Source organism: Stegostoma tigrinum, chromosome 3, assembly GCF_030684315.1.
Source record: "Stegostoma tigrinum isolate sSteTig4 chromosome 3, sSteTig4.hap1, whole genome shotgun sequence".
Classification (NCBI taxonomy): Eukaryota; Metazoa; Chordata; class Chondrichthyes; order Orectolobiformes; family Stegostomatidae; genus Stegostoma; species Stegostoma tigrinum.
Window position 1 is genome coordinate 80,355,795 of NC_081356.1, and position 10,689 is coordinate 80,366,483.

Below are 10,689 nucleotides of genomic sequence, written 5' to 3' on the forward strand. Positions count from 1 at the left end.
TTATGGATCCTGATCTCACGAACCTTGCATCTGGGAATGGTCAGATGACCACAGCAGCCATTTTCGGTCCATGATTTTTCCTTCTTAAAAAAATTTCATCCATGAAAGGTCTCTGGTATAACAATCAGATGATAGAAGTTAAAAGTTGTTTGTTCAGTTTTGTTACTTCCATAACAATGTTGACAAACAATTTTATTTATTCACTCATGGGATATGGGTGTCACTGGCTGGGCAAGCATTTATGCTCATCCGTAGTTACCCTTGGTGGTGAGCTGCCTTTTTGAACTGCTCAGTCCACATGCTGCAGGTAGGCCCACAATGCAGTTAGGGAGGGAATGCAGGATTTTGACCTAGCAACACTGAGGGAATGGTGAATAGCTTGGAGGAAGTCTTCCAAATGGTGGTGTTCCCATATATCTGCTGTCCTTGATCTTCTATATGGAAGTGGATTTAGAAGGTGCTAACTAAGGAACCATGGTGATTTTTTGCATGACGTCTTATTGATGGTACACAGTGCTACTACTGAGTGTTGGTGGTGGAGGGAATTAATGCTTGTGGATATGGTGCCAATCAAATGGCTACTTTGTCCTGGATAGAATCAAGCTTCTTGACTGTCATTGTTGCTGCAGTCATCCAGGCAAGTTGGGAGTACACAATCACACTCCTGACTTGTGTCTTGTGGATGGTGGAAAGGATTTAGATGGTCAGGAGGTGAGTTACTCACTACAGGATTCTTAACTTCTGAGCTGCTCTTCTAGCCATAGTGTTTAAATGGCTAATCTAGTTCATTTTCTGGTCAATAATAACTCCCAGCACTTTGATAGTTGGAGAATTAATGGTGGTAATACTATTTCAAAACCAAGAGGTTGTGGTTAAATTGTCCTTTATTGGAGATAGTCATTGCCTGGCCATGTTTTCTGTTGTGAATGTCAACCCAAGACTAGATATTGTCCAGGTCTTGCCACATTTAAACATGGCCAGTTTCAGTATCTGAGGAGTCTCAAATGGTGCTGAACATTGTGCAAGCATTGGCAAACATCTTTGGTGAGTTAGCTAAAGATAGTTAAGTCTAGGATACTACCCTAAGGAACTCTAGCAGAGATTTCCTGGAGCTGAGATTACTGAACTCCAATAACCATAATCATCTTCTTAGATGCCAGACATGACTCCAAGCAACAAGGAGTTTTACCTGGATTCCCACTGACTGCAGTTTCACTTGGGCTCTTTGATGCCACACTCAAGCACAGCCTTGATATTACAGACAGTCTCTCTCACCTCACAAATAACTAGGTATTGTCGTATTTTACAGATGTAATATAACCTCAGACATTATAACATTCAGAATCTTCACTTGTAAGAAAACGAAAAAACATTGACAAGTTGTCATTTCATTAACTAGTACTGTTTAGTACATTGAAGGCAAAATCTCATTTTGTGCTTCATAAGGTAAACCTAAGATCACTCTACTTTCATGTGTACGCATTGTCTTCTGATCAAGGCTATTTACTTTAATTAGAATTAAAGACATTAAACATAATATAGTATATTACTGTTATTTCATGCCACTATAGCATTTGGCAAATTATCACTTAAACAATGTCAAAAGTCTTGACAAGGAAGGAGTTAATTTTCTTTTACTATTTTTAAGTTAATGCCTATCATTGTCAAACTGAAATCATGAAGAAAGTGGGACAGCATAGTGGCTCAGTGATAATGGGAGCTGCAGATGCTGGAGAATCCAAGATAACAAAGTGTGGAGCTGGATGAACACAGCAGGCCAACAGCATCTCAGGAGTACAAGAGATGTTGCTTGGCCTGCTGTGTTCATCCAGCATAGTGGCTCAGTGGTTAGCATTGCTGTCTCACAGTGCCAGAGACCTGGGCTCCAACCAGCTTCAGGTGACTCTGTGAAGTTTGCATGTTCTTCCCTTGACTGTGTGGGCTTCCTCTGGGTGCCCTGGTTTCCTCCCACGGTCTGAGGATGTGCAGGTTAGGAGGATTGGCTTTGCTGAATTGTCCATAGTCTCCAGGGATATGTAGGTTGGATGAATCAGCTTTGGGAGGTGTGGGGTGTTGGTCTGGGTGGGATGATCTTCAAAGAGTCAGTGTGGGCATATTGTGCCAAATGACCTGCTTCCACATTGTAGGTATTCTATGGAAGTGAAGCTTTCAGTTATATTTAAACATGTCATTTTCGGTTACACTCTGTTTAACATTTGAGAGAAGAATTTTAAAACAGTACTCAGCAGAAGAAAGCTGCAATTTGCCTCTTTAGCAGCTCAGAGCTAATAATAGCTCTCAAAATTGTACTTGTACAATCCCTAAAAGCACAAATGTCACAATTTCTATAATGAACAGAAATATTATGCAACTCCTGCAGCATTAACAATAATTTATGCAGAGGATTCATCGCATTCTGGCACTTGATTTATTCGCCAGAACAATACAATGTAGAGAAACTGGTGAAAATGTGAAACTCACTACCACATGGAATGTTTGAAACCTTTAAGGAAAGCATTGATCAAACCTGAGGATAAGGATATAGGGGGATATAAAAGACCATGTGGACAAAGATAGAAGAAGGCTAATGTGAAACCTAAACACTTATGTAATTTAGTTTGGGCAAAATGGCCAGTTTGTGTGCATGTGCAGTTTTCTTCTTCAGTTCCTAGCTTGAAAGCAGGTCTAACCCACCATGCCACATAACCACTTCAGATAGTACCAGGAGACCCATCCTGAATCCATCCCAAATGGAGCAGACATTAGACTATGATACAAACTCGCTGTCCAGCCAACTAGCCCCCAAGGAGTTTAAATTATTGAGGTAACATCCGTTTTTACATGCATGTTGTAGCCTGGAGCTATGCATAGTGATGGCAAAGACTCCAATTCTTTCGATCTTGTGGCTGATCAGGAATCTCTTCTTATCACCTGCCATTGTGTGAGTTGGAAGGATTTGTAGGTTGATATTTAATCTATTTGGTTATATTTTGAAGAGCCTTACAAGGAAGGACAGCCTCCTCTCTCTCAGTGAATGACAATATAGTCTTTAAAGAAAATCTGTTGAAGGACTATCTTGGTGAAATATTTCTGAGAATCAGAGAAAGCTCCAGCAATTAATATCTCTGATCAGTGATAGTGGGAAATGCAGATGCTGGAGAATCCAAGATAATAAAATGTGAGGCTGGATGAACACAGCAGGCCCAGCAGCATCTCAGGAGCACAAAAGCTGACATTTCAGGCCTAGACCCTTCATCAGAGAGGGGGATGGGGTGAGGGTTCTGGAATAAATAGGGAGAGAGGGGGAGGCGGACCGAAGATGGAGAGAAAAGAAGATAGGTGGAGAGGAGAATATAGGTGGGGAGGTAGGGAGGGGATAGGTCAGTCCAGGGAAGACGGACAGGTCAAGGAGGTGGGATGAGGTTAGTAGGTAGGAGATGGAGGTGCGGCTTGGGGTGGGAGGAAGGGATGGGTGAGAGGAGGAACAGGTTAGGGAGGCAGAGACAGGCTGGGCTGGTTTTGGGATGCAGTGGGTGGAGAGGAAGAGCTGGACTGGTTGTGAGGTGCAGTGGAGGGAGGGGACGAACTGGGCTGGTTTTGGGATGCGGTGGGGGAAAGGGGAGATTTTGAAGCTGGTGAAGTCCACATTGATACCATTGGGCTGCAGGGTTCCCAAGCGGAATATGAGTTGCTGTTCTTGCAACCACCCGAAGGTGCAGGATGTGCTGCAAATTATTGCACACCAACTGCATACTTATTTAAATACGATGCTCACAAAGCTACATGTGTGCAGTCAATGATGCTCAGTATGGCTTCTTCTGTTCCTTCAATTAATGAGTGTTCATTTAAAAAAGACTACTTTACTGTCTAGGTTGATGGTGTCTCAATATTTGCTCAACCAATTGCATATTCTCCAGATTAAGGAGGCACAGGATTCAGGAAGATTTAGCTGTCTGGATACAAAACTGGCTATCCAATAGAAGACAGAGGGTGGTAATAGAAGGAAAGTATTCAGCCTGGAGCTTGGTGACCAATGCGGTGCCGCAGGGATCTGTTCTGGGACCTCTGCTCTTTGTGGCCTTTATAAATGACTTGGATGAGAAATTGGAAGTGTGGGCTAGTAAGTTTGCCGATGTCACAAAGGTTGGTGGAGTTGTGGATAGTGTGGAGGGCTGTTGTTGTTGGTTACAATGGAACATTGACAGGATGCAGAGCTGGGCAAAGGGGTGGCAAATGGATTCAAACCAGAAAAGTGTGATTCATGTTGGAAGGTTGAATTTGAATGCAGAATACAAGGTTAATGGCAGGATTCTTGGCAGTGTGGAGGAACAGAGGGACCTTGGGGTCCACGTCCATGGATCCCTCAAAGTTGTGACCCATATTGATAGGGTTGTAAAGAAGACGTATGGTGTGTTGGCTTTCATTGACAGGGGAATTGAATTTAAGACCCTGAGATTATGCTGCAGCTCTGTAAAACTCTGGTTAGACCACACTTGGAATATTGTGTTCAGTTCTGGTCACCTCATTACAGGAAAGATGTGGAAGCTGTAGAGAGGCTGCAGAGGAGATTTACCAGGATGCTGCCTGGACTGGAGGACAGGTCTTACGATTAAAGATTGAGGGAGGTAGGGCTTTTCTCATTGGAGCGAAAAAGGATGAGAGGTGATTTGAGAGATTTATAAGTTGATAAGAGGCATAGATAGAGTGGATAGTTAGAGACTGTTTCCCAGGGCGGAAATGACTATTACAAAGGGTCAAAATTTTAAGATGACTGAAGGAAGGTATAGGGGAGATGTCAGAGGTAGGTTCTTTACACAGAGTGGTGGGCATGTGAAATGCACTGTTAGCAGTGGTAGTGGACTCAGATATTTTAGAGATATTTAAATGACTTTTGGATGGACAGATGAGGGATAGTAAAATTAGGGTATGCAGGGTAGATTGACCTTAGTAGAATTGTGGGCCAAAGGACCTGTACTGTGCTGCACTGTTCTATGTTCTATGTTCTAACATCTCCTTTAAGAATGGCCATGGGTTGGAATGTGGAGTACAAATTGAATGGTGGAGTAGATATAAGGTGCTAGCTCTTAGTTCTTATGATCTTAAATCAGTGTTGTACACTGATTTGGTTATTATGTTACTCTTCTATCTTTCTCCTGTGGTCACTAAAGAAAATAATTTGTTTGTCCATAGCTAAGAACATGTCTTGCCCAATTTCTGTCAAAAATTCACGATTCACATCTTTGTTATTTCTATTTCAGCTGTTCCTGGCCAGAATCCCATTTTCTATCCTTCGTAAAATTGAACTAATCCAAATCTCCAGCATCTGCAGTTCCCATTATCACTAATCCAAATCTCTGCTGTTTCTTTCCTAACTCACAGCAAGTCCCATTCACTAATTCCCCTAGCCCTGAATCACCCACATTTTCAAATTCTTGCTCTTGTTTTCAAATCCCTTCATAAACTTGTTGTTTCTATCCCTATAATTGCCTCTGGCACAACAAGTCTCTGAAACATTTGCATTCTTCCAATCCTGGCCTCAGGCATCCTTATTTTAATGACTTCAGCATTGGTGGCCAGGTTTTCAGCTGTTAAGACCATAAGCACTGGAATTCCATCTCCGTAATCTCTCCACCTCTTTACCTGCCTTTCCTTTTCTGCTTAAACCATATGTCTTTGACCAAGCTTTTGTTCATCTGATTGAATATCTCCTTATAAATCTTAATATCTCAAATTTTGTTTGACAATGCATTGAAGCTGTTATTTAAATGCAAGTTATTGTTGCTGCTGTGGAAGTGTGCATGCACTTAGTAAACTCTGCTTTTGATCCTTATGTGATCACATAGTGCCTGACTACAGGTGCTAGATGTTTCAAATTGGCATCAAGTCTTTGTGAAACTGCTGTTTTTAATGCTTTTCACCTCACTGAACAGTCTGAGTGTTCTGACTCCTGTGAGACAGAATCAGCAAGTAAAAATCATCCAGGCATACTCAGTTTGCAGTTTGTGAGGTCATTAATCATTCTGAGATAGCACCAACACATGTTATCAGAGATGTTAGACTTTTCTTCTGCAACTATCCAAAGTTCAAGAAAGTCAATTTTTGGACTGATATCAAGACAATTGTTTTCATGCAAATAACAATTGAACTTGGAATTTAGAGACATCAGTAGTTGCAATATAAACAGACAGTTTGATAATTGTGGATTGCTGATTTTATCTTCATAGAATTCCTACAGTTTGGAACTAGGTCATTTGGCCCATCACAGCCACACCAACCCTTCAAAGAACATCCCACCCAATCCCTGTAACCCTGTATTTCTTATGGTGAATCCACCTAATCTGCACATTTTTGGATAGAAACTGAAACACCTAGAGGAAACCCACACAGAAACAGGGAGAATGTGCAAATTCTACACAGTCACCCAAAGGTGGAGTCAAACCTGGGTTAGCACTGATGCCTCACTGCACCACCGTGCTGCCCTAATTCATTTGCATTTACCTTTTCATCTTGTGAAGTATACATACTCTGCATACTTCCCATTTTTTATCAATTCATCAACATGAATTTGCAACTCTACAGAAACTTTAATATGCAAAAATATTAGAGATATGATCATTAAAAACTAGATACTGAAATAAAGGAGATAATAGCAGGTGTGATCAAGACCTTGGTCAAAGTCAATTTTAAGTTAAGTTTGAAAGGGGGAAAGACCGAGAAAAATGTTGAGAAATTTAGAGCTGGAATTTCAGAGGTTGGCATCTAGACAGATTGAAAGTAGAATGATGATGGCAGAGTTTAGGGGATTAAGAAAAAATGAGAGATCTGGAGTTGGAGGAGGGGAAGTTTTTTTGGTTGCAAGTCGTAAAAGACAGGGTTAAAGAGGTCTCAAGGATGACAGAAAAAAGTAATCGAAACAGAGGGAGGACAATTTTACATTTCTGGCATTAAAGGGATTAAGTGTCAATGTAACATGCTCAAAGATTTTTAGGGTGAAAGAAAATTATGGAGACATGTCAGAATGGTGGGATTATTCAAGGAGGCTATAAAAAGGGTTTGGAATGAATATGGCCCTGCAGGAAATAGAGTGTGTTAACTTTAAACATCAGAGTACACAGATGTCAGTTCAATACAGAATCCAAATCTAATCATCTCATGGTGCGTGCACACAGACATAAGAAATAGAAGCAGAATTGACCACTCAGCCTCTCGAGTCCACTGTACCATTCAATAAAATCCTGGCTGATTTGATTATTTCATATTCCCACCTAACCTGATAACCTTTAACCCTTTGCCTATCAAGAATCTATCCTCCTCTGCCTTAAAGACATTCAAAGAATCTGTTTCCACCTCCATTTTTGGAAAAGAGTTCAAAATAATCATGACCCTTTGTGTGAAATGATTTCTCCTTGAGTGGAAATTTCCACTCCTTTGAGCAGCATGGGCAATAGCAACAATTCCCAACATCCTTCATGAATACTCAGCTCATATATCTGACATGGACATTGAGTTGGTGGATTTCTTGTGGCTGAGCTATAGAGGTGAACACGGCATCAAAGGAGAGTGCGATTAAAGTGTCGTCAGGAACTACAGCATCCTGTACAGAAAGGAACAGCAGATGAAGATCTTCCATGAAGGTGGAGGACAATGACCAGACCCTGTGTATAATAACCACACTGTCATTTCGACAGCTGTCAGAAACACTGGGCAAGTGCAGACAAAGCATTTCCCAGCTCACCATTACCAGATTGTATCATCTGCAGGAACGGGACTTGACCTTGGACAGACTGGATGGCATCTGACCCCAGTGCCCAACAAGGAACAGCTGCCTGAAATTTTTATGGCTCGAATCTACTGTTAATTGTTGGGAAAAATCCATCTTAGGGTCCGTTAGGAAAGGAAACGGCCATCCTCACCTCATCTGGCCTACATGTGACTCCATACCCACATTAATGTGGTCGATTTGTAACTGCCTATCTGGGCAATCAGGGATGAGCAATAAATGCTGGCCGGGCCAGTGAAGCCACCATCCCATGAATGAGTAAAGAAAACAAAATATAACCTTTTCTCATAATGAGGAGAGTCAATCAGGCTGAAAACTAGGATTGTCCTCCTTTAATAACTTTGCTCAAGTGCAGGCTAACAAGCTTCTTCTTACTCTCTGAGTTTTCCTTCCTTTTTAATCTCTTTATGACTCGGCTATGTTTTATATACTGTGCAATCTTCTGACCTGCCAGCCATCTTTATGTGATGATATACTTTTCCTCTAAGACTGCTCAGTTATGTTTAGGTGGTGTGAGCTCCCTTGGAAATTCTCTTTCCTTTATTATCTAACTATCTTCTGTGTTCTAAAAAAGCCCTTGTAACAGTTTGCAACTGTTTTGCTGCTGACGCATCCCTTAATCTAATTCAGGTAGTGCATATTCACAATGAGATCAGAGAAAGTAAAAACTGCCGATGCTTGAGTCTGAGATAACACAGTGCGGAGCTGGAGGAACACAGCAGGCCAGGCAGCATCAGAGGAGCAGGAATTCTGAAGTTTTAGTTCGGGAATTCTTCAGAAATGGGGGAGGTGAAGAGGGCTCAAATAAATAGAGAGAGCGGGGTTCGGGCTGGGGAAGGTAGGTGGGATGGTGATAGGTGAACACAGCTAGGTAGTAGTGGGGTAACATGGTGTGAAGCTGGATGAACACAGCAGGCCAAGCAGCACCAGAGGAGCAGGAATGCTGACGTTTCGGGTCAAGACCCTTCTTCAGAAATGAGGGAGGGGAAGGGGATTCTGAAATAAATAGGGAGATGGGGGAGGCAGACGGAAGATGGATAAAGGAGAAATTAGGGTGAGAGGAGACAGATGGGTCAAAGAAGCAGGATTAGAACCAGTGAAGGTGAATGTAGGTGGGGAGGTAGGGAGGGGATAGGTCAGTCCAGGGAGGACGAACAGGTCAAGGGGGCAGGATGAGGTTAGTGGGTAGGAGATGGGGGTCGGGGCTTGAGGTGGGAGGAATGGTTAGGGAGATGGGGACTAGCTGGGCTGGTTTTGGGATGTGGTTGGGAGAGGGGAGATTTTGAAGCTTGTGGAGTCCACATTTATACTCTTGGGCTGCAGGGTTCCCAAGCGAAATATGAGATGCTGTTCCTGCATCTTTTGGGTGGTGTCATTATGGCAATGCAGGAGGCCCAGGATGGACATGTCATTTGATGAGTCGGGGGGGGGGGGGGGGTGGTGGTGGGGGGTGTAGAAGTTGAAATGTTTTGTGACTGGAAGGTGTTTGTTGCCAACTGAGTGGAGGTGTTCTGCAGAATGGTCCCCAAGCCTCCACTTGGTCTCCCCAATGTAGAGGAGGCCACAACGGGAACAGCGGATGCAGTATACCACATCAACAGATGTGCAGGTGAACATCTGTTTGATGTGAAACGTGTTGTTAGGGCCTGGAATGGAGCTGAGGGATGAGGTAAAGGGGCAGTTGTAGCACTTCCTGTGGTTGCAGGGAAAAGTGCTTTGGGTGGTGGGGCTGGAGGGTGTGTGGAACAGACATGGGAGGCACAGAGAGAGTGGTCCCTCTGGAAAGCACATAAGGGTGGGAGAGGAAAATATCTTTGGTAGTGGGGTCAGATTGCAGATGGCGGAAATGTCAGAGGATGATGCGTGGGATTTGGAGGTTGGTCGGGTGGTACGCAAGGATGAGGGGGATTCTGTTTTGGTTATTATTGCAGATAGCGGATGTGAGGGATGAGTTGTGGGAAATGTGTGAGACACGGCCGAGGGCATCTTCGATCACTGTGGAGGGAAAGTTGCAGTTCTTGAAAAAAGAGGACATCTGGGAAGTTCAGGAGTGGAATGCCTCATCTTGGGAGCAGATGCGGTGGAGACGAAGGAATTGGGAATAGGGAATAGCCTTTATCCAGGAAGGTGGGTGAGAGGAGGAACATTCTAGGCAGTGTGGGAGTTGGTCGGCTTAAAATGGATATCGGTTTCCAGGTGGATGCCAAAGATGGAGACAGAGAGGTCCAGGAAGGAGAGAGAAATGGCAGAGATGGTCCTGGTAAATCTAAGGTTAGTGAGGTGGGAGGAGTGGATAGGTGAGAGAGGATACGGACAGGTCAAGGAGGTGGGAATTAGAGGGGCTGGGGAAGGTAAGTGCAATGGCGATAGGTGATGTAAGGTAGGCAGTGGTGGGAATTGGTCATTGAGGTGGGAGGAGCAGATAGGTAGGGAGGAAGATGGACAGGTTGTGTCAGGTCAATGAGGCAGGGATGAGAGGGAGAGTTGGTCATGGGATGAGGCCAGGGGTGGGGAGATTTTGAAGCTGGTAAAGTCCACATTGAGACCATTGAGTTGTAGGCTTCCAAGGCAGAATATGAGGTGCTGCTCCTCCAGTTTCCGGGTGGCGTCACTGTGATGCTGAAGGAGACCCAGGATGGACATGTCATCCAAGGAGTGGGCGGGGAAGTTGAAGTGGTTCTCAACTGGAAAGTGTTGTCGTTTGCCGAGTGTTGGTGCTCTACAAAGTGGTGTCCGAGCCTCTGCTTGGTTTCACCGATACAGAGGAGGCCACATCGGGAACAGGAGATACAATAGACCACACTGGCCTCCTTGACCTGTCCACTTCTCTCCCACCAATCCGCTCCTCCCATCTCACTGACATATCCCCATCACTGCCTACCTGCACTTACCTATCGCCAACCAACCCA